Source organism: Pseudophryne corroboree, chromosome 11 (genome assembly GCF_028390025.1).
Source record: "Pseudophryne corroboree isolate aPseCor3 chromosome 11, aPseCor3.hap2, whole genome shotgun sequence".
Lineage (NCBI taxonomy): Eukaryota > Metazoa > Chordata > Amphibia > Anura > Myobatrachidae > Pseudophryne > Pseudophryne corroboree.
The window spans coordinates 189,785,475-189,809,318 of NC_086454.1; the positions used below are offsets into that span (position 1 = coordinate 189,785,475).

At 43.8% G+C, this 23,844-nt stretch overlaps 1 protein-coding gene across 5 annotated transcripts in view; it reads left to right on the top strand.

Annotated features, from left to right (window-relative positions):
* PC (pyruvate carboxylase) overlaps positions 1-23,844 on the top strand; it is a 1,082,342-nt gene that overhangs the window by 696,996 nt on the left and 361,502 nt on the right. The window lies entirely within an intron of this gene.

A 23,844-nucleotide genomic window follows, 5' to 3' on the forward strand; every position in this document is an offset into this window, starting at 1 on the left:
GGTAAATCCTTTTCTCGTAGTCTGTAGAGGATACTGGGGTCCACATTAGTACCATGGGATATAGATGGGTCCACTAGGAGCCTTAGGCATTTAAGAACTCAGTAGTGGGAACTGGCTCCTTCCTCTATGCCCCTCCTACCAGACTCAGTCTAGAAACTGTGCCAGAGGAGACTGACATATCCTGAGGAAAGATGTAACAGAACAGCGGTGAGATTCGAACCAGCACAAACAAACAAGAGGAAAGCCATACTAATCAACTTGAACAAGAAAAGCTGAACCAACAACATTACTTAAAGTAATAGTGCAGGAAAATCGAAGCACTGAGCGGTCGCCCAGTATCCTCTATGGACTACGAGAAAAGGATTTACCGGTAGGTAATTAAAATCCTATTTTCTCTTATATCCTAGAGGATACTGGGGTCCACATTAGTACCATGGGGATGTACCAAAGCTCCCAAACTGGGTGGGAGAGTGCTGCGGTTCCTGCAGAACTGATTGACCAAACTGAAGGTCCTCAGAGGCCAAAGTATCGAACTTGTGGAACTTAGCAAACATGTTCGAACCCGACCAAGTAGCTGCTCGGCAGAGTTGTAAAGCCAAGACACCCCGGGCAGCCGCCCAGGAAGAACCCACCGACCTAGTAGAGTGGGCTTGTACTTTAGGAACCGGCAATCCTGCAGATGAATAAGCATGCTGGATAGTAAGCCTGATCCAGCGAGCAATAGACTGCTTTGAAGCAGGACACACAATTTTCTTGGGATTATAGAGAAAAATAGCAAGTCAGATTTCCTGTGACGAGCTGTCTGCTTCACGTAGATCTTCAAAGCCCTCACAACATCCAAAGACTTTGAGGTAGCAGAGGTGTCAGTAAGCACCGAAACCACAATAGGTTGGTTGATATGAAATGCAGACACCACCTTAGGAAGAATTTGCTGACGAGTTCTGAGTTCAGCTCTATCTTCATGAAAAATCAAATAGGGGCTATTGTGAAATAAGGCCCACATTTCGGACACATGCCTTGCAGAAGCTAAGGCCAATAGTATAACGGTCTTCCACGTAACAAACTTTACGTCAACCTCCTGTAAAGGCTCAAACCATTCCGATTGTAGGAAATGCAACACCACGTTCATATCCCAAGGTGCCTTGGGAGGCACAAAGGGCAGTTGGATGTGCAGAGCCCCCTTTAAGAACGTCTGAACCTCAGGGAGGGAAGCCAATTGTTTCTGAAGGAAAATATATAAGGCCAAAATCTGTACCTTCAAGGAGCCCAAACGTAGGCCCACATCCACACCTGACTGTAGAAAAAGGAGAAAACGTCCCAGTTGAAATTCCACTGCAGGAAATTTCCTGTTTTCACACCACGAAACATATTTTTTCCAAATACGGTGGTAATGTTTAGACGTTACCCCTTTCCTGGCTTGGATCAGGGATGGAATGCTTTTCTGGGCTAAAATTTGACGCTCAACTCTCATGCCGTCAAACGTAGCCGTGGTAAGTGTTGATAGATGAACGGCCCCTGTTGTAGAAGATCCTCTCGAAGAGATAGAGGCCACTGGTCCTCTAGGAGCAACTCGAGTAGATCAGCGTACCAGGCCCTGCTTGTCCAGTCCGGAGCAATGAGAATGGCTTTTGAACCTTTTCCCTTTTCTTATTCCTTTGAGAATTCTTAGGATCAGTGGAAGAGGTGGAAACACGTAAACCATTTGGTAGATCCATGGAGTCACCAGAGTATCCACCGCCACTGCTTGCGGGTCCCTCGACCTGTAACAATACCACTTTAGCTTCCTGTTGAGACGTGTTAAGGACTAGAACACCTGCGGGTGAAGGCCCCACTCTCCCGGGTGTAGGTCGTGTCTGCTGAGAAAGTCCGCTTCCAAGTTGTCTACTCCCGGAATGAAGATTGCCAACAGCGCCACCGTGTGTCTTTCTGCCCAGAGGAGAATTCTTGTTACCTCGGACATTGCTGCTCTTCGTTCCGCGCTGTCGGTTTATGTACGTTACTGCCGTCACATTGTCCGACTGAACCTGAATGGCGTTGTAAATGCTGATTTACTTACAGGACTAAAAGCAACACTTTAAAAATACATTCAATACACTTTAAAATGGAGCCGCTGCGGCCGCTGTAATCAATCCTTAGCCTACGTACTTTTTACACAGCGTACAAAGCCCCGTACAGTGTACGCACTTTGCGTACAAACGCCGCGTCGGACGTACAAAGTACACGCGGTGCATACACACACAAAGACACGCTGTGAGCACTTTGCAGCTACATGTGTGACTAAATGACACTTATATAATGCTAGCCGGGAAAGAGAGACACAGCACCAATTTGTATTTCAAAGACTATGTTGGGGTCTGACCCACCAACGGTTCTTTACTAGCAGGGGGTTACAATAACAATACAATAAGAAAAAGGCAACAGTCAATGGTACATACGTTTTCATCGCCTGCGCTTCCCGGTCCGGTTCTCAGTCATCAAGGTAGATGACCTTCAGAGATTGTGTGTGACCAGCCCTGCAGCTGGCTTTTTTATACATTTGGTCAAAACACAATACAATAGACGCTGTATGCTCTTCTTCCATTGGTTCGGGGGTGGGACATATCCTGTGCACCGGGGATCATTGGTCAGCTCAAGCTACCGTAATTACTCATACCACGCGCTAACACTCATGATCGCGTAAGCGATCATACGCCATTTGCAAATATGTGCACGCACAGCAGAATAAGTACGCGCACGGAGGCCATCTATGTGGTGTTTGTACGTGATGTGTGTACTGTAATATTTTCCGACTTCGACAGCGTGATTTTGAAGAAGATGCGATGCTAGTAGCAGGGCGTTGTATATGGCCCTTAGTTCCAGAATGTTGATCAGAAGAAAGGTTTCCTGACTTGACCATTTTTCTTGGAACTATTCCCCCTGGGTGACTGCTCCCCAACCCCTGAGGCTTGCGTCTTTGGTTAGCAGAACCCAATTTTTAATTCCGAACCTTCGACCCTCGGTCAGGTGAGAGGTCTGAAGCCACCACAGAAGAGAAATCCTCTGGTGCATGTGAAGATGCGATCCAGACCATTTGTCCAGCAGATCCAGCTGGAAGGGCCTCGCATGAAACCTTCTGTACTGCAGAGCCTCGTAAGAGGCGACCATCTTCCCCAGAAGGCGAATGCATGGATTCACCGATATCCGGTCTGGTTTTAGGACATCCCATACCATTGACTGGATTACCAATGCCTTTTCCAATGGAAGGAATACTTTCTGTTCCTCCGTATCCAGTATCATTCCCAGAAATGGAAGCCTCCATGTTGGTTCCAGGTGGGATTTTGGTAGGTTCAGAATCCATCCGTGATCTTGAAGTAGTTAGGTTGAGAGGGCAATGCTGTCCAACAACCTCTCTCTGGAAAGCGCTTTTATCAGCAGGTTGTCCAGGTACGGTATTATGTTAACTACCTGCTAATACCCAGGTACGGTATTATGTTCACCATCTCTGCCATTACCTTGGTGAATACCCTCGGTGCCGTGGAGAGGCCAAATGGCAGGGCCTGAAACTGGTAGTGACAATCCAGTAGTGCAAACCTTAGATAAGCCTGATGAGGTGGCCAAATCGGAATATGAAGGTACGCATCCTTGATGTCCAGAGACACCAGGAATTCCCCTCCTCCAGACCTGAGATCACCGCTCTTAGAGACTCCATCTTGAACCTGAACACCCTTAAATACTGGTTCAGTGATTTGAGGTATAAAATGGGCCTTACCGAACTGTCAGGTTTAGGTACCACAAACAGGTTGGAGTAATAACCATTGTTTTCTAGTTGCAGTGAAACTGGGACAATGACCTGAGTCTGTACCAGTTTTTGAATAGATGCCTGTAAAGTCATACTTGCTTCTGGAGAAGCTGGTAAGCTTGATGTGGGAATCTGTGAGGTGGGAGTTCCTGAAACTCCAGTCTGTTTCTCTGGGTGATGAGGTCTGTGACCCAGGGATCCTGGCAAGATGTTGCCCAAACGTGACCGGAATAATGTAACCGAGCTCCCACCTGCCTGTTTTCCAGGCAGTGTGGACCACCGTCATGCTGAAGGCTTTGAGGAAGCAGACCCGGAGGTCTGTTCCTGACAACCTACAGCTGCTGGTTTTCTGTGTTTACCTCTATTACCTTTGAAGGCTGTAGAAGAACCTTTGGATTTGCCTTTGAATTTTGCTGTCCGAAAGGACTGCAGAGTTGGAGCAGAAAAGGTTTTCCTGGCTGGGGGTGCTGCTGAAGGAAGGTACGTAGACTTACCAGTCGTAGCCTTGGACATCCACTTATCCAGTTCATCTCCAAAAAGGGCCTCACCTGTGAATAGTAGGTTTTCCATGCCTTTCCTGGAATCCGCATCCGCAGTCCACTGGCATAGCCACAAGCCCCTGCGTGCTGACACTGCCATGGCAGTGGTGCGTGTGTTGAGCAAACCAATTTCCGTTATGGCCTCCACCATAAAGTTAGCAGAGTCTTGAATATGCTGCAGGAGTAAAACTATCTCCCCCCTAGGTAAGGTATCCAATCCGTCAATTAGTTTACTTGACTACTTTGCAATGGCTTTAGTGATTCATGCGCAAGCAATAGTGGGTCTCTGGGCCACCCCAGCAGCGTTGTATAAAGATTTGAGAGTGTTCTCAATCTTGCGGTCAGCTGTGTCCTTTAAGGATGCAGCCCCAGGAACAGGTATCTTACGTGACAACCTAGATACCGATGCGTCCACAATCGGCAGGTTTTCCCATTTCTTTCTATCTTCCAGAGGAAAGCGAAAGGATGTAATTAATCTTTTAGAGATCTGAAATTTTTTGTCAGGGTTAGTCCAAGTTTCTTCAAACTGGGCATTCAATTCCTTTGATGCAGGAAAAGTAGCGGATGATTTATTTTTTTACATTAAAATAAGATTCCTCCTCTACCTCCGCCGTCTTGTCAGGAATGTGCAGGACATTTCTGATTAACCTCTATCAGGGCCTGTATTCCTTGTGACAGGACAGCATCCCCCCACTCGCATCCACTTCACCCTCCTCTGGATCTGATGTATCGTCATCAGTATCATTCTGCATGAGCTGGGCCAGAGTACGCTTTTGTGGGCAAATGGCGGGGGTTTGAGACGCTGGTATGGGAACTGAATCTCTATTCATCAGGTCATCCATAGACTGTCTTAAGAATTGCATCTCTTTCTCATTGCATGATAGTTTAGTAGAAATATTAGATATCATCCCTTTAATGGAAGCTAACCATGGGGGTCCTGCCCCCTAGCCTGAGAATGTGCACTATCCTGAGTACAGGGTAGTGAATCTCCGGGGGAGGAAAGACACTCAGCTGTGCAGGAAACACAGTCCCTGGACATGGTAAAGTGAAAGGACACATGCACACACCCACCCACAGACAGAAGATGAAAACACAGTTTAACCCACATGGAGCCCTCAGGGAGAAACAGAAATTGGAGCCAGCCACACAGCGCTCTTGTAGCCAAGTAAAACTTAGCTGGGTCATCACACTAAGGGGCAGATGTATTAACCTGGAGAAGGCATAAGGAAGTGATAAACCAGTGATATGTGCAAGGTGATAAAGGCACCAGCCAATCAGCTCCAATATGTAAATTAACAGTTAGGATCTGATTGGCTGCTGCCTTTATCACCTTGCACATATCACTGGTCTATCACTTTCTTATGCCTTCTACAGGTTAATACATCTGCCCCTAAGTCCCTTATTAGGGCTTAGTATACTACAACACATTTCCCCCCCCCCCCCTTCTAAGACCCCCTGGTACCGCTGAGGAGACGTGGAGTCTTTGTGGAGGAGCTGCGCTTCCCTGTGATTCCTGTCAGTAAAAGCTGCAGAGGGAAAATGACGCTGGTGAGCTGCTGGATCCGCTCATAGTGACACTCCGCCCCCTTAATGGCGCTCGGCTTCCCGCTTTTTTATACTGGCCTGAGGTCATTTTTATGCATAACAGAGGGTTAAAACCCTTGTTAGGTATGATAGCCAGTGTGGGTATGCATTGGTGGCTCAGCACGCCCCTCACAGCGGGACACACGTCTGTGTATGTCCTCCTTCTGAGCCCCCTGGAGCGCAGCCTGCACTCAGAGCTGCGCTCCTACCCTTGTGCCGCCATTCCCGCCGGCGACCCATTAACTGGTGCTCCTGCGCTTTTTTCACCAGTCTTCTATCTTCTAGCTGCGGGAGGGTACACTCGCCATGGTGGGGCTTGCGAATGACTCCCTTAGGAGCTCAGTGTCCTGTCAGCGAAGAAACAGGGCCATTAATTCTTTAGGAAGTTGGGCCATTCCCCCCCCCCCCCCCCTCCCTAAGTCCCACGAAGCAAGCAGGCTGGTGCCAACCAGACCTGCCTGAAAATAACACAGAGAAAATAAATGCAGACAACTTTTCAGGAGCTTCCCTAAGCGTGACCGGCTCCTCCAGGCACATTTTCTAAACTGAGTCTGGTAGGAGGGACATAGAGGGAGGAGCAAGTGCACACTATTGAGTTCTTAAAGTGCCCATGGCTCCTAGTGGACCTGTCAATACCCCATGGTACTAATGTGGACCCAGTATCCTCTAGGACGTAAGAGAGACTAATACCCACTTGTTCGTTTGAAAACAAAGTACAGGCACTCCTAAAGACCTGTGGCAACAGATATGATGTGGCATTGTATAGTAATGTTCTATTCCCTCATATAAATAAGATTATATTGGTCCCTTGATAGAGATTTATGTTATCATAGCCCCTGGTGAAAAACATGGAGTTCCTAATGGGGAAGTATCATTGCTATTATCAAATCACTGTAATGGTAATCTTGGACCTAAACTTGGTGGTTATCCGATAGGGGTATATTCTGTTTCAGTCCTGCAGAATAAAAACATAGATTCTGTATGCACAGTTCACTTCAGAAAAGCCCTGACACATGCTACAGTATTGCTACTAGATCCATCAGATCAACTTTCAAATGAGGGGAGAAAGATATTCTCTTGAACAGTTACTTTCCCCATATTGTTAATTGCAGCTATCTAACATGTAAATACTTCAAACTGCTCCTGTTAATTTATAGGACTCACTGCATAGTCTTTTAATATTTGACATCCATGTAGTCTCCTGCTTTATGCTTTTAGCAGACCATTGATATTAGATGGGTGATCTTCAGTTTGCCGGCGGTTGGGCTCCTGACAACCAGCATACCGGCGCCGGAATCCCGACCGCCGGCATACAAACCGCTTTTCTCCCTCTTAGGGGTCCACGACCCCCCCTGGAGGGATAACAGATAGCGTGGCGCATAGCGCGTCACCGTGCCCGCAGCGAGCCTGCAAGGGGCTCATTTGCGCTCGCCCAGCTATCTTTATACCGGCGGTCGGGATTTCGGCGCCGGTATGCTGGCCGCCTGGAGCCCTACCGCCGGCATAACATACTACACCCATATTAGATTATACATTGTTGTCATTTTGTAAACCACATCTTTTCAGAGTGCAGCTGCATAGTTTAAGTTTGTACATTAGCCTATATAAAAAACATTGGCATCAGTAGGGTGTTGAGGGCCGCACCCAGGTGTCCCACTCTGAGTGGTGACACCAAAATGTCAACTCCTCCTCAATGACAGAGCCGGGTGCTGCACTGTGACATTACTTCACTGACCCCACTGATTCCGTGATGAAGGATGTTCTAGTCAGAGCCTGGTTTCACTGAAAAATGCAAACCTTAAACTCGCTATTATCCTTAACACGCTTTTCACAAAGTATCTTTTTGGATTGTCTTTTTTTGCTTTCTCTAGGCTTTTATTTGTATGCTGAATAAAGCTATTGTCATGTGAGAGATTTATATTAATAAAACTTATCTGGTTTTTTAAATATTATATTTTTGGTAAAAAAAAAAAAGTCACCACTGAAGATTTTTTTTTTTTTTTTTTTGGTAGTCTGTGTGATTACAGTTTTATTACTTAACTTTACACACAGATATCGCCACTGCACTTTTCCTATAAATTATCCACTGTCAAAGTCCACACATGGTGGTCTTTGACCGTGGATTATTTATAGGAAAAGCGCCATGGGATGCAGTGGTGATATGTATGTGTACTGTTACCTTGTCTTGACACTGCTACACTTTTGTGCCCAAGAGACTGCTTACTGACGTGCACACTGATCTGTTTCAAATCTCCAGTGTTAAATCGTGTTATTACTTTTGCTTCCCAACAAATATTTCAGCAACAGGTTGACCTTATTAGTAACCAAAACCTAATGCTGTGGATGCCTTTTTCTTTTTTGTTCACATTTCTATAACTCTAATACCCCTTTCACATCGCACAAATAACCTGGTATCGACTCAGCATATTGCCGGGTCAACACGGGTCAGTGTGCGGTGTAAAAGGGGACATGTCCGAATTCCCGGGTCGCCTGACCCGGTAATTCAACCCAGGAATAAAGCAGTGTTATTCCCGGGTTGAATACCGGGTCAGTAGCAGCATAAACAGATTCCCGTGTCGAGGCGTCCTTGGACCCGTTTACTAGATAGGGAGTGGTTAGCGGAGATGAGCTCATCTCCCAGCACCAGCTCCGCCCCCTGCCGCTATGGCAAAAGACCCGCCATTTTGCTGTTTTGGGAAGCCAGCAGATAGTTTCCAATGCCGGATCCCACCCGGGAAGGACCCGTTTCCAATTCCCGGGTGGGATCCTGCATTGGAGATGTGAAAGGGGTGTAAGAGGGACCTGTTCGATGTTGACATACCGGTTGACAATTGTGGTGTTAACATTGCAATTTTCACATTGTAAATGCTGAAATAATGACTGCGTTCTGCAGATATTTACTCACACAGTTTTACAAGTAAAACATGACATTACCTCTTGATCTGAGTAACCTCATTTTAAGTAATGTTCAACTTTGTGGCAGCTGTAATTAAGAATAGATTTTTTTAAGCTAAACAAAAATAGCTTCAATATCAAATTACTTCAGCGCTTTGTATTTAGTCCCTCACGGTTTATGTTGTCATTGGTTTCATTGCAGTTTAATTTACCTGGTAAGTATTGTACCTCTGTTCTTTCATTAACGTGACTCTTACAGTACATTAATCCACTTACATGTACATTAACAATGTATAAGTAATTGGTTGAAATAAAAAATTTTGGTTTACAAATAATATTTTTTTCTTGTTAGCATTTCCTGCAATGTTAAATTTGTATAGAAAAATGGTCTGCTATCTTCATTATAAATATGTCTATTACTATACTACACCATTTATATTATTCCATTAAGTTCTGTCAGAATTAAGATGGATATCTGGCTCTCCCCCATTAACTGGTGATGCTGCTGTCAGCGCCAAAAACTATTTGATTTATTTACCAGGCAACTGATCATCAAATAGTGTTCACTATTAATGTGGTTTTTACCAGTGTGGAACATGAGCTAAAATGTGTGTATCTTATGGGCCCTACACTTTGAGCGATCCGCCGCCGAGCTGCCCGACGGCGGATACGGCCGACAGGTGACCCGACGGCGGGGGGTCAGTGACGGGGGGGAGTGAAGTTTCTTCACTCACCCCGTCACCCGGCTCTGTAGAAGTGCAGGCAAATATGGATGAGATCGTCCATATTGGCCTGCATACACAGGCGACGGGGCACTAGCGATGAACGAGCGCGGGACCGCGCATCGTTCATTGCTGGTGCCTCCACACTGAAAGATATGAACGGTATCTCGTTCATTAATGAACGAGATCGTTCATATCTTTCACTAATATCGTTCAATGTGTAGGGCCCTTTAGACTCTTTGCCAGACTTGTATAATGTATAGACTTCACATCTCTACTAATCACATCTTGACATATAGTTCTGGAGTTAAATAATGATTTTCAAGACTGTTTTGTATGTGGTATATTCACCTCAGTCCATCTTTGGCAGTGATATTTCATACAATTTGCCTACAGAATTTGGCATTAAGCGTTACCAGTCCTACGTTAAGCATAGAACACAGCAGAATCAATTGACAGCCATTTTACCGGCTCTATTTATAGACTTTAACTGCAGGTACAAATGTACAACTACAGTGCAGAAGGATCTTTGATATTGAAGCAAAACATTCCTTGAAGTTACTGACTTAGCAATGGGAAATAGCCTGTCTCACTACAAAACTTTTTAACTTTAAATTTGAACTAAAAAATTAAAAGGAATTGTAGAAATGTATTTGTGCTTAGTTTTTGTTGCCCCAATGATAAAATATAAAGCACACTATCTTGGTGGGTGGAGGGATATAAAATTTGAGTGGGTGGAGAATTTTTTTTTCTTGGTGAATCAGACCTATTTCTGTATCAGGTAAGTTGAAGTGTTCATAAAGGCTCACATAAAAAAATACAAATATTTGGGATCCTAGCTTAATCCTACAGTATAAACCAGGGCTTCCCAAACTTGATCATCAAAACGGTCCAGGTTTTAAGGATATATATGCTTGAGCACAGGTGAATTGAGTTCCTTAGTCATAGTCATTTGGATTGACTCTGCTCAAGGATGGCTACCCTTAAAACATGGACTGTTAGTGTGTCTTAAGGACTTAGTTTAAGAAGCATTGCTATAAACAATAGGTCTGTTTCTTAAAAATTAAGTGCCATGGTATCCTTTGTCAAGAACCAGCCACAGCAGCGAGGTTTCACATGGGGACAACTCGATTTTTCTAAATCAAATTATTCTGGCTCAAACAATTATTTGCTTCCCAACCAGTTGTAGACTGTTCTACAATATAAGCCTAATCTTATGTTTCGGCATTGCTGTGGAAACCTTGTGATGTGGTGGCACCACTGGGACTTTGTAATGGTGGGGCTTATCTAGGTGGAAGTGTATCAAACCTTCTACAGAGATAAAGTGGCTAAGTTTCCCATAGCACACAATTAGCTTCTGTCATTTAATAGATTGTGCTAGATCCTTGCCTGGTTCACCTCTTACCTCACTAACCACTCCTTCTCGACGTCTGCCTCCGGCTCCACCTCACCCCCTTTTATCCTCCCCATCGGTGTCCCACATGGCTCTGCCCTGGTCCCCCTTCTCTTCTCCTTGTACACCTCTTCCCTGGGTGTGCTCATAAGTTCCTTTGGCTTTCAATAATACCTCTATGCTGACGATACTCAACTATACTTCTCCTCTCCTGACCTCTCCCTCTCTGTCCTTTCTTCGATATCCAGCTGCCTCTCTTCCAACTTGTCCTGGATGTCTGAGTGCTCCCTGAAGCTCAACATGGACAAAAGTGAACTCATCTTTCCCCCATCCAGGGTCTCCACCCTCCCTAATATCTATGTCACTGTTGACTGCACCTTCATCCTCCCTGTTCCTCAACTCCGCTGCTTGGGCGTATCTCTTGACTTCTCCCTCACCCCACACGTTCAATCTCTGGCTCAATCCTGTCTGTTCCAGCTACGCAGGGGCAGATTGGGATGGAAAACCAGCCCGGGAAATGTATGGAACCAGCCCTAATAGGGGTGGGGTCTGTTTAGGGGGTGTTGTCCTTTGATGGGGCAGGATCCTTGTGCACTGATTTAAAAAAAAAAATTAAGTTCAGTTGTCTTGTTACATACAAGTAGTAATAGGTAGTGTGAATAAAAATTAAGTACATGTGCCTGGGCTGGAGGGTACTAGAAGGCCAGGGGGGGTGGGGGATAAGAGTGTATGTCCAATGGGTAGGGTGGGGAGTGTATGTTCCATGGGCCAGGGGGCAGTTTTGATTTATGGGGCCAGGAGGGGGCTGGATAAATATTAATGTCCCTGAGAATGCTGAGGAGGAAGAGTATTATGTGTACCTGAGCTGGAAGGGTATGTCTAGAAGGCCGAGGGTGGGTATGGTATATTCTGGAGGCCAGGGGTGTAGGGCGGGTTATGGGTGTCAACTGGAGGCCGTGGGTGGTTAGGGTAAGCACTATGAGTCCAGGGGTATCTGTTTTCGGGTTACTGTGAGGCCAGGGCGAGAACTTCCTTTGGCATCACAGCATCATACATTCTGCCCCATAGCCCCACACACACACACTGCCCCAATAGCCTCACACACACAGTCGCTGCCTCCATAATCTCACACACAGTTGCTGTCCCTATACCCTCACACACACAGTTGCTGCCCCATAGCCTTATACTGTATATCATATCGTATCCTATTTAGCGAAGATGTTTTTTTTTTTTATATAGATATAGATAAAACCCTTGGTTAAAACCTAAAAAGGATACGATATAGTTATGTTAGTGTAAGATAAAAAAAAAAAAACATGTTCTGTGTTACTCTGTGAAGTGTTCGGTATAACGTGACTGTGAGGAAGATCAGGGACTTTAGTTTATTAATTATATAATGTAATTGCAGCTCCACTGCTGGTATAATGAAACATAGAACATAACTGAGGGGACCCCCTGGCTCAGCCGGTGGTGCGAGGAGACGCACTTCCAGAATGTCCTCTCGCTCAGTAATAAAAGTCAGTGTCGCAATGACTGGAGAGGATATACTGTACAGTAAAAGGGAGCCTGGTGAGTTACCTCTGATGAGCATCAGCTGTCACAGAAGCTGTGGATGCCGGCTGCAGAGCGGCGGGGATCACTGGGAGCAGCCGAGAAGGAGCCAAGCTCCTGTTACCGGAGCTTGGTTCCCACGTCCCCAGCCGGAGTGACAATCAGGGAGAAGAAGTGGAGCTCTGTCAGCCAATGCCTTGAATCACCACTAGCCGGGGATTTCTGCAGCCTGCGGTGTCCCCGCACTTTGCTCCTGGCTACCGGCACCCGGATTGCCCGTAGCTGGAGCTGATGACACTGACAGCTTCCTGTTTGCGTTCCCGCTGTGGAACACAAACTCCGTAAGTGCGGTGGCCAGAGCCAGCAACGGCCAGCCAGTTCTTCTGGCCCCCCGAGGCCTTCATGGAACCGACCCAGCAGGGACTCGCATGGTACCCCGGTGGGCCAATCCGCCCCTGCAGCTACGCAACATCACTCGGATTAGGTCGTTCCTCTCCCAGAGTGTGACTAAACGTATTATCCACTCGCTGGTCATCTCATGTCTAGACTATTGCAGCATTCTTCTTGCTGGCCTCCCATGCTCCAATCTCACTCCACTCCAATCTATTCTCAAATCCGCAGCTCGACTTATCTTCCTCTCCCGCCGCTCCTTATCTACCACTCCTCTTCTATAAAACCTGCACTGGCTCCCATTCCCATACAGGATCCTCTTCAAACTCCTCACCTTCACATGCAAGACCCTCTCTAACTTAACTGCTCCCTACAACTCCAACCTCATCTGCCTACATGCTCCGTCCCGCCCACTCCAGTCGGCCAATGACCATCGCCTCTCTTCTACCCTGGTCACTGCATCCAATGCGCAAATCCAATGTTTTACCCGTGCTACCCCCTTCAGTGGAAAGAGCTCCCTCGCTCTATTGATCTCTCCCCGACCTTGCAAGGCTTCAAACAGGCACTGAAAACCCACCTGTTCATCAAAGCGTACCCTTCCGCATAACCTAGTTTCGAGACCACTCTCCCAACTGACTTCCTTAAGCCTTGGCCATCTATGCCTCGCTTACTTCCTACCATCAAGCCGCCTTTCGCTTGCTCGCACCTCATGTCACCAGTCTTTCTCCCATTACCCCCTAGATTGTGAGCTCCTTGGAGCAGGGCCCTCTTCCCTCCTGTTCCCACAACACTTCTCTCACACTTCAATTACAGCTCTTTCCTACATAGCGAATGTCTATACCTGCATCTCCTCTCGCTCATAACTGTTTATATCTTCCAGTAGCTGCCTGGCCCTAGTAGTATGACAAATACTCCTTTGCTTCCTTTCATCTTGGCTGTAGTATGGGGGTAATTCCGAGTTGATCGCAGCATCAAATTTGTTAGCAGTTGGGTAAAACCATGTGCACTGCAGGGGGGGCAGATATAACTTTTGCAGAGAGTTAGATTTGGGTGGGTTATTTTGTTTCTGTGCAGGGTAAATACTGGCTGCTTTATTTTTACACTGCAATTTAGATGTCAGTTTGAACACACCCCACCCAAATCTAACTCTCTCTGCAAATGTTATATCTGCCACACCTGCAGTGCAAATGGTTTTGCCCAACTGCTAACAAATTTGATGCTGCGATCAACTCGGAATTACCCCCTATGTATTAAGAATTGTGTTGCTAATTGTTACCTGTGTTCTGTTTTTAGTTTTTCTGTTACTGTAATGTTAAGCTGTGTGTACCCTGTATTGTTCTAATGTCTGCCATACAGTATGTGCTGTGCTGCGAAACACTTGTGGAGGCCTATATGAATAAAATGTAGTATGTCTGTGTGTTTTTACCCAGTTTTGTTCTATTACTGCTGTTCTAATTGTAAAGCGCAACGGAATATGATGTTTTATTTGTATGCAATTTGAGAACTTTTTTTTACACCAGTGTGAATATTGAAACATCCCATTTCCTTATTTATTTATTTCTTTATTAACAGTTTCTTATATAGCACAGCATATTCCGTTACGCTTTATAATTAGAACAGTAATAGAACAAACTGAACATTAACAGACAGACATGGAGGTAGGAGGGCCCTGCTCACAAGCAAGGACAGATGCTACCTATTGCATAATGGTCCACCAAATTACTAGGTTCTTAATGGGTTGTGTGATATGATCACCCAGTATGTTGGCTAAGGGTCAGGAGGGTGTGAGAGCAAAGAGACAAAATATGAGGTTATGTGTTCTGTACAGAGAGGATGTAATTAGATAGGGAAGCATTGAAGGTTATGTGGGTGGGTCTGGAATTTTGATAAGCTTGTCTGAAGAGGTGAGTTTTCAGGGAACGATTAGTCATTAGTGGGTGTCAAAGGGGTACTGAGGAAATTCCCAACATTTTTACGCTCGGAATTTGAACTGACTTTACACCTGCTTGGGGGACAGCGAGAAATAAGCAGTGTTAATTCACAATGAAATAACACCAGCTGAATTTCTACCCAGCAATTAAATTGGAAAAACTTTGCGGCTGCAAGAAAAACACTGTTGTGCGAGGATTTTCAAATTTACCCTTGCAATTGAGAGTGCCCGTTTTTTTAGCCAGTTGATCTAATACCAGCTGGCATGTTATTAAATCACTTTTGGAAGTAATTTAACTTTGCTGAGGGGCAGTGTTATGCTCATGAAGTTCTCCCTGAAATTGTATGCCCCCTCTTTTTTTTTTTTTTTTTTCAAAATCTATTTATTGAATTTTTGCAAAAAGGTTCTGCAATACAACAAGAAAATCCCATACATATGAGGAGAAATTGAATAGGCGTTTGATACAAAACATCAAGGCATCCAGTAAAATAAGTATACGTAAAGGGCATATTGTTTTGTAGACATAATGGATATATATAAATCAATCTTTCCAAAACTGACATATTTGGCAGAGAACCTTTTGCTATAATAAGGAGGGGGAAGGAAGGGGAGGAACCAGTCTCGGATCTACCACCTCTCACAGGAACATATATCCATATAAGCGCGTGTGTACACATCATACCATGAAGAGCCGTAAAGTATAACCGATATCAATTAGTCATAACTCCGTATTAGGAGCATGAGACTGGAGTGTGTAAAGTACAAGAGCCAGAGTCCAGAATCTGAGCTTGTATTTGAGGTGGCGTCGTATGTATGAAGAGGCCCCATTTTCGTAGAAATGCAGCAAAAGAGTTGTGGGTATCAGGACGGGTATCATATCTATCATAGTACATAATATTTTGCAGCGAGTCCACAACTTCACGTACTGTGGGGGGGTGTTTCAAGATCCATGACTGTAGGATCACTCTTTTTGCCACCGTAACCACCAAGGTCAGGAAGGGGATCAAAGGTCTATGAGAGCGGGCAATATTCCACACATCAAAATTAGCAAATAATAGCGGGATAGGGTGAATGGACACAGAAAGATCATAATGTGAGTTAATATAATAAATAATCTTAAACCAAAGTTTTTTTAAATACCCACAAGACCACAGGTTATGTATCAAGGTAGCCGAAGAGCAACCACATTTGGGGCATCTACCTGACTCCTCCGGAATGTAGTGTCTCCTCTGACTTTGAGACGCGTATGCCCTGTATACCGTTTTTGCATGAACTTCTTGAAGTACAGAGGAGTGCACCACTCGAAGGGTCTTCTCGTAATATTTAAACACCATATTCTCATGTTGTATATGGGGCACATCTTTGATCCATGCCTCCGTCACCTCCCATCTCAACGACCCAGAAATCTGTGTCAGGAGCAATGAGTATATCAATCTAGGTTTGTATTTGCCCTTCTTAAATTTAATAAATATAGGAACCAATGGGTCCGGAGTTGGGGGAGAGAGCGCCATCGGGGGGCTGAGTGTATATACTGAGTTAACTGCAAGAACATGAAATAAAAGGAGTCTGGGAGACCATAGGCACGTTGAAGATCAGGAAATGACATCAGGCATCCACCTGGATCAAAAACTTGTGCTATAGCTTTGATGCCTTTCAAAGCAAGGCGGCGGAAAATAGGGTTGTGTAGACCCGGGGCAAAACCTGGGTTGCCCCATAAAGGAATCCAGGGGGAACTGTGAGGGTTATGATGTAGTTTCGTATTTATAGAACACCAAGCATCATAAGTGTCCTTGAAGAATGTTTTTGTATGTGTGTTTAGGTATCAAGTTTAGGAGTGTGAAGGAGTGCTCCCGGAGAGATGGGGGCCATAAGGGCACAGTCAATTAATGTTTCTGAGAAAAGATCTTCACCCGTCAACCAGTCCAAGGCATATCGAAACAGTGCCCTGGAGTAGAGGATAAGGTTAGGTAAGCCCAGGCCACCCTGACCTTTTAGGCATTTGTAATTTAGTTAAAGATATTCTAGGTTTTTTGGAATTCCACAAAAAGCGGCTACATGCCTACATGACACGCTTAACATCCTGAACAGTTAATTTAAGTGGTAGCAGCTGCATAGCATACGTCAATTTGGGAAGCAAGACCGTTTTAATCACCTCCAACCGCCCCAGCAGGGACAGCGGGAGGCTATGCCATTTATCTAAAGATTTTTCCAAGTTAGAAATAAGTGGGGAGTAATTATATCTATTATACATCTTGGCCGGGATATGTATGCCCAGATATTTTATCTTAGAATTGACAATTTTAATGGAACCCAGGTCCCCAGCCCCAGGCAGCTTGGGTGGAGGTCCCGTAAGCATAAGAAGCTCAGATTTTGCAACATTAATTTTGTAACCTGAAAAGCTGCTAAAGTTATCTATAATCTCAAAGATTATCGGGATAGAATGTTCAGGATGGGATATATATAAAACCATGTCATCCGCAAACAAGGATACACGGCAGTCCAGGCCGCCCAAAACAATGCCCTGATATAATGGAGTGCATCTGAGCGCTATGGCTAATGGCTCTATTGCCAACACGAAAAGTAGATGGGAAAGACGGCATCCCTGCCTCGTACTGCGCTGTATCAGGAAGCTATCAGACATTAAGCTATTGCAGATCACCCGGGATGAGGGGGAAGTATAGAGTGTTTTGAGATAACCTACAAATGCTTCAGGAAAAGTATGCCCCCTCTTAAAGAAAAAACAAAACAAAGCCATAAGTAAGTTTAAAATACAAACTATAAAGTGTAAACAAATCCTCAAGGAAGAAATAGTGCCTGCTATCTAATCCCTAAAGGGGCCCATACATCAGGCCATTATCAGGGCAGCTCCCTGTTCTGCTGATGCATGGGTTAGGGGATTGGGGAAATTTAACAATTTGGAAATTCTCGATTCGCTGATTCAAGACCAAAAAATGATCTGGGTTAGTATTTGGGGATTTGTAACATGCTATGTGTTTTTTTGCCAATATCCTGACTGATTGCTGATCATTGACATCGTCTGTTTCTATTGGTGGAACGGGAAATCGGACCATTAATGTATGACCTGCATTACTCCGTTGTCCTGCAGTAATGTGAAAATGTTGTTTAGGCTCTATATTACCGCAAACACACAAAAATACCATCTCTCAAGTCTGACTATCCACACCTGGCTTTCCCACCTAAACTCACACTAATAATTTGTAAATAATATAATAATAATAAAAAAACAGCATGTTTTGGGCCTTATAACCACATCAACCCTTATCAGCACATTCAGAATTTGTTGTACAGCTGTATTCGGGAGAAAAAGCCTGTTGTAACTATGGTAACAATGTGTTTTCTTGTTTCCTATTTTTACATGCTGCACCCTAGGTAGCGCTTATAAAATATATATTTGCAACAAAGGAAGAAAATATTAACTTGTACTGGTAGGCTACGAGAGAACGCTATTCCCATTTTAACAGAAAAGTTAAATTTGTTCTGATCATATAGGTGTATTCAAATAGTTAAGGAGCCACTAAATAATAATATGGCTAACAGTTATTTATCAATATATTGAAACCACTGCAGATGCAATGTTTTATCTACTCATAAATATCTCTGATTGGCTTACATTTATTAACCTTAACATAGACCATATACTTTAGACATATCCCTATCAAAAGTGGAGCAAAACTTTTAACTCTACATTCTTGCTAATTTATAAAATTAATGTTGGTTCAATGGTGCAGTTTTCCTTTTAGCCCTGTGCTTTGTCTATTTTATTGTGCTGAACATCAGTAGGTGTGTTTTCGTATCTGATGGCCTAGACACATGAACCAGGATGAGTCCATTAACAAGCAAGTAAGTCTTAATTGCTGTACAATGACTATAAATCAATAAAACTGGACGCAACACTAACCTGACCTTTTAATATTTTCTTTAACTTTGACTAGATGGATTGAGAACGTTTGTTTAAATAAATTTATAAGGGTGATTTAAATACCAAGCCAATTAAATGCCCTCATACTGGGCCTTAATAAAATAATCTGTACACATGGTTGCGGACAGCTATTTAATTTGCTCTGTTATTTTCAAAATTGAAAATAGTTGTTCACAAATTAGCGCTTGGTAAAAATACATAGTTATCCAAATCTCCATACATAAGGAAAGTTTTAAAAAAATGTAACTTTATTCCCAAAATACAGTATACTCAATAATGATGCCATTACTCTGAAAACACATGCTGATACAATTAACATAAAAATTGACTTAATCGGTAAAAAAAGATCCCAGGATGCAAAGTTTGCATTACCATCCAACTTGTTTACTACCCATTCGCAAAAATTCCATTAGTTTAGCTGGGTCATCTTCACTAAGATCCTGCTGCAGTTGCATTATGTATGGATACCAATTGTGTTTTTTCATAATGCACATGATACTTCATCTGCTGACTCTGCTTTCTCCAGCCAACCTTTATGCATTTTGGGATGTGATACAGAAGTTAGACATAAAAAAAATAGGCAGTCATTAAGTCTACACCATAGACACACAAACAGAAAAATTGAGGGTGTTTTTACACTTTACCCAAATTTGTTGAAATGCGTCCCCTCGGGCTCAGTGTTACTAAAGGTAATAGTTTGTGACATGGATAGTAAATGCAGCAAAAAGTTGTAAAAACGTGTCAACCTTTTTTTTTTTTTTTTTCATGCCGACCTTTTGATCCTGTTGACCCTGTGGTGTCAACCTTTTTACGGTCTATCAATCACCTACCTTTTTTGGGGGGACTTCATGTAAGTGCACCCAGCACCACGTCTGTTGTTCCTTCATCAGATTAACGTGGTGACCATTTCTCAGTTGGTCTTTAATTCTTCTTGCTTGTCTTGAAGTTCTCTGTAAAAGTACAATGTGTACTCACCGACGCTTCTCAGGCCGATATATCGGGCAGCCATACACACTGAGTTGTCTGATGCATGACTGCCTGCTGTGCCTCCCCCACGCATAGCACTGAATGGGATCGGAAGCCGCTTCCCCATATCTTTTGAACATGCAGTAAGATCAAGGGAAGCAACGGACGACCCCGTGGGAGCACGCCATGCACAGTATTGTGCATACACACGGAACGATTGGTTGTCCGATCGATTGGGAATGCCCTGATCGCTGGACAAATTGTTCCGTGTGTATGCACCTTAAGTTTAGCAAGAGTGTCATCTGTGATTTTCTTGCCATGTTGCCCGCTAAAGTCCCTTGCAACATCTTCCTGATCCAGCCATCAAAATGATTTTTATACATTCTTCTTTTGACAAAGGCATCCTTAAAGCGTATTTGAGAAAAAGAAACATACTTTAATATGTACAGTACTTACATTATATTTTGTCTTCTCTTTCAATGCCAGATTGCCTAAGGCAATGCCCTGTACTGGGAAGGTGAAAATCCTTGCACTGTGATGCTGTATTACCGGGGCAAATGTACTGATGCCAGTTTTTTTTTAAAGCACCATGATAGTGTTTTTTTGTTTTGTTTTTTAAAGCACAAACACATTAATAATAATAATAATTTTATTTATATAGCGCTCTTTCTCCAATAGGACTCAAGGCGCTTAACAGATACATAGCATAATATAGTACAGAAAATAATGAAGTACATTTTCATAAAATACAGAAGCATGAAGATACTAAAAGGGACATTATGGAAATGCTTGAGTAAACAGAAAAGTCTTGAGTCTACTTTTGAAGGATTCTATAGTTGGGGCCTCTCGCACTGTGTGGGGAAGTGAGTTCCATAGAGTCGGAGCCGCATGACTAAAAGCTCGACCCCCAGATGAATTACGGTAGATTCTAGGTACTGCTAAAAGTCCTTCATCTACAGATCGCAGTAATCGAGTGGGGCAGTATGGGGTCAGAAGCTGTTTCAGGTACCTTGGGCCTTGGTCATGTAATGCTTTGAAACTCAGTAAGCCAATCTTGAAGATGATTCGCCATCGCACAGGCAGCCAGTGAAGGGAGTAGAGGATGAGTGTTATGTGGCTAGAACGGGGCTGGTTGGTTAACAGCCTGGCAGCTGTGTTTTGCACCAGCTGTAAGCGCTGCAATTCTTTTTCTGGTAGACCAAGGTAGAGGGCATTACAGTAGTCTAAACGAGATGATACAAATGCATGTATGACTTTTGGCATATCATCTGAGGGAATTAAGTGCTTGATTCTGGCTATTTTCCTCAGGTGAAAAAATGAGGATTTGATTGTGGCTGATATCTGATGTTTAAGTGTCAAGCCACCATCCAGGACAATGCCAAGATTCCGCACACGATCTCTGGTCTGTAATTCTGAATCCCCGAATGTAAGTCCAGTTGGTTGGCTATGCTGCAGTCTTGTCCTTTGATGTTGCGGTCGTATCATAAGGACCTCTGTTTTATCCGGGTTCAGTCGCAGCCAACTGGCGCTCATCCACTCCTGTAGTTCAGCTAGACAGCCATTTAGGGTTGCTATTGGGTTATCAGTGCCCGGAGCAAAGGACAAGTACAGTTGTGTATCATCTGCATAGCAGTGGTAGACCAGGCCATGGCGCCTGATTATTTCGCCCAATGGGAGCATGTATACTGCAAAAAGCATGGGGGATAGTATAGAACCTTGTGGTTCTAATTTAATTTTCATTAAAATGAAAATTCTCAACAAAACAGCTTAAACATAGAAACAGAATTTGACGGCAGATAAGAACCACTGGGTCCATCTAGTCTGACCTTTTTTTTATCCTTAGGTAATCTCAACCCTTTTTAGACCTTTAATTCTTTGTCTTAGCCTCTACCACCTCTGATGGGAGGATATTCCACTTATCCACTACCTTTTCTGTAGTAATTTTTCCTTAAATTTCCTCTTAACCTGCCTACCTCCAGTTTCAGTGTATGTCCTCGAGTTCCAATACTTCACTTCTCTTTGAAGAATGTTTCCATCCTGAATTTTGTTAAAACCCTTGGTATATTTGTTTCTATCATGTCCCCCCTTTCCCTTCTCTCCTCCAAACTATACATGTTAAGATCTTTTAGCCTTTCCGGGTAAGTTTTGTGATGTAGGCCATGCACCATTTTAGTTGCCCTTCTTTGTACACTCTCTAATGTATTTATATCCTTCTGGAGATATGGTCTCCAGAACTGGATACAGTATTCCAGATGAGGCCGCACCAATGACCTATACAGTGGCATTATTACTTATTTTTTCCTGCTACTGATTCCTCTCCCTATGCAACCAAGCATCTGACTTGCCTTTCTCATTGCTTTGTTGCATTGCTTCCCTACGTTTCAGTCACTTGAAATAGCTTACCTCCATAATGTTACATTGATTTTGTACTGTACAATAAAGTTAATTCTATGTAGTCAAAGAAAGTCCTGATGGTACAGTAGGTACTGTAGTTCCAGTATCTTGTGCCCTATGTTGCAAGTGCTTTAATTACCTCTCATCATGGATTTCATTTATTTTACTATTGTGAATTTGTGACATCCCATTGGAACAAGAGTGTTCTAGTTTGTTTTACAATTATTAATTACTGAGATTTTCAGTGGATCTTCCCCATTCACTTCCTTTTTCTTAAAATTATCAACTGTTACAAGTAGCCTGGCAGTATACAGGTAATCTTTTACTTGTTTATTACTTCAGTAAGTGAGCTTCACTATTATCTGGTTTTTCAGATGTATCCTCATACAGCTAGACTCAATATGCCACGTCCTGTGCAACTTTCCTAGCACTGGCCAACTGTTTAGCATCTTTTTACCCGAAAATATCTTATACGCAATGTGACTAGGGCGCATCAGTAGAGACTGCTGATTAATTTGATATGCAAAACTTGCAAATCTGTATGTGACTGATGCCCCTTTTCCACTAGCTCAAAAAACACGTGTAAATGCACGGGGGCACGTATTTACCCGTGTTTTTTGCAAGTGGAAAAGGGTCCCCCCGCAAAAACCCGGATCAAGTGACCTGTGAATCCTACACTGGTAAATACCTGGGTAGGACACGGAAATGATCCGGGTAAGGTTGTAGTGTAAAAGGAAGCCGCGTCGATGCGATACGGCTCCCGTTTACACTGTGTGGAAGGGCGGCGCTGGGAGATCATGTGATCTCCCAGCGCCGCCCCTGCCGCGTCACTAGCAGCGTCACCAACCCGGCAACATGCCGGGTTGGTGAGCGCAATGGAAAAGGGGGCTGAGCACGGGCCGCAGCCAGGTAGCACCCGTGTCAGGCTCCCGGCTGCAACCCGTGCTCGTAGGTGGAACAGGGGTTTTAGTCTGTATACGTAGCACAAAAAAGCCGCTACATTGCAGCGCTTCGTGTACAGATTCGGACTAAGTTGTGTACAGATATACAAGTGTCGCATATCAAATTAATCAGCACAGTCCCATTGTGACTAAGATTCATTTTCTGGTAAAAAGATGCAAATTCCCAGGGACAGTCCCAAGTTTAAATATTATCTGTAAAGGTCTGCTATGCTATAAATATAGGTACTGTAAAATTGGCTCCTATATCTGCACAGAGCATCTTTCAAGACTTTAATGTGGTCACTTTTAGATTAGCACCTAATATTTCTGATCGGCATGTTGGCGTTGCTAAAGGGTGCATCAACTGTTTGGTAGACCAAGCAAGATGAAGGTTACACAGCTTATTCTATCTAGATGAATACAGCTTGTGATTTTTCTGTGCTTATGTGATTATTCCACGACTCTGCAGTCCTGGGGAAAATGTCTGTACCAAGAAAGTAATGTTACTGAAAATATATGAATAGAGTTTCCAAAGATCCAAAGCATTATGTAATGTGGCAGTGGGATTTGAATTGGTCAGCTTCTTTCTCTGTTTTAAGATCTGCATCTCTCCCCACCTCCCCAAGCACTCTGCATCATTTGGAAACAAGCCTGCAATGTTGTCTTGTTTGTCCCTTGAGTAACCCACAAGCCCTTTCCAGATGTCAACATGTTTTTGTCCCACTTAGCAACATTTTTGATTTGAAGCTAAGCCAAATTTCTGATCATGGAACGGTTCACAGGCTGAGCGCATGATGATAGGTCAGCTGCATGGACAATGT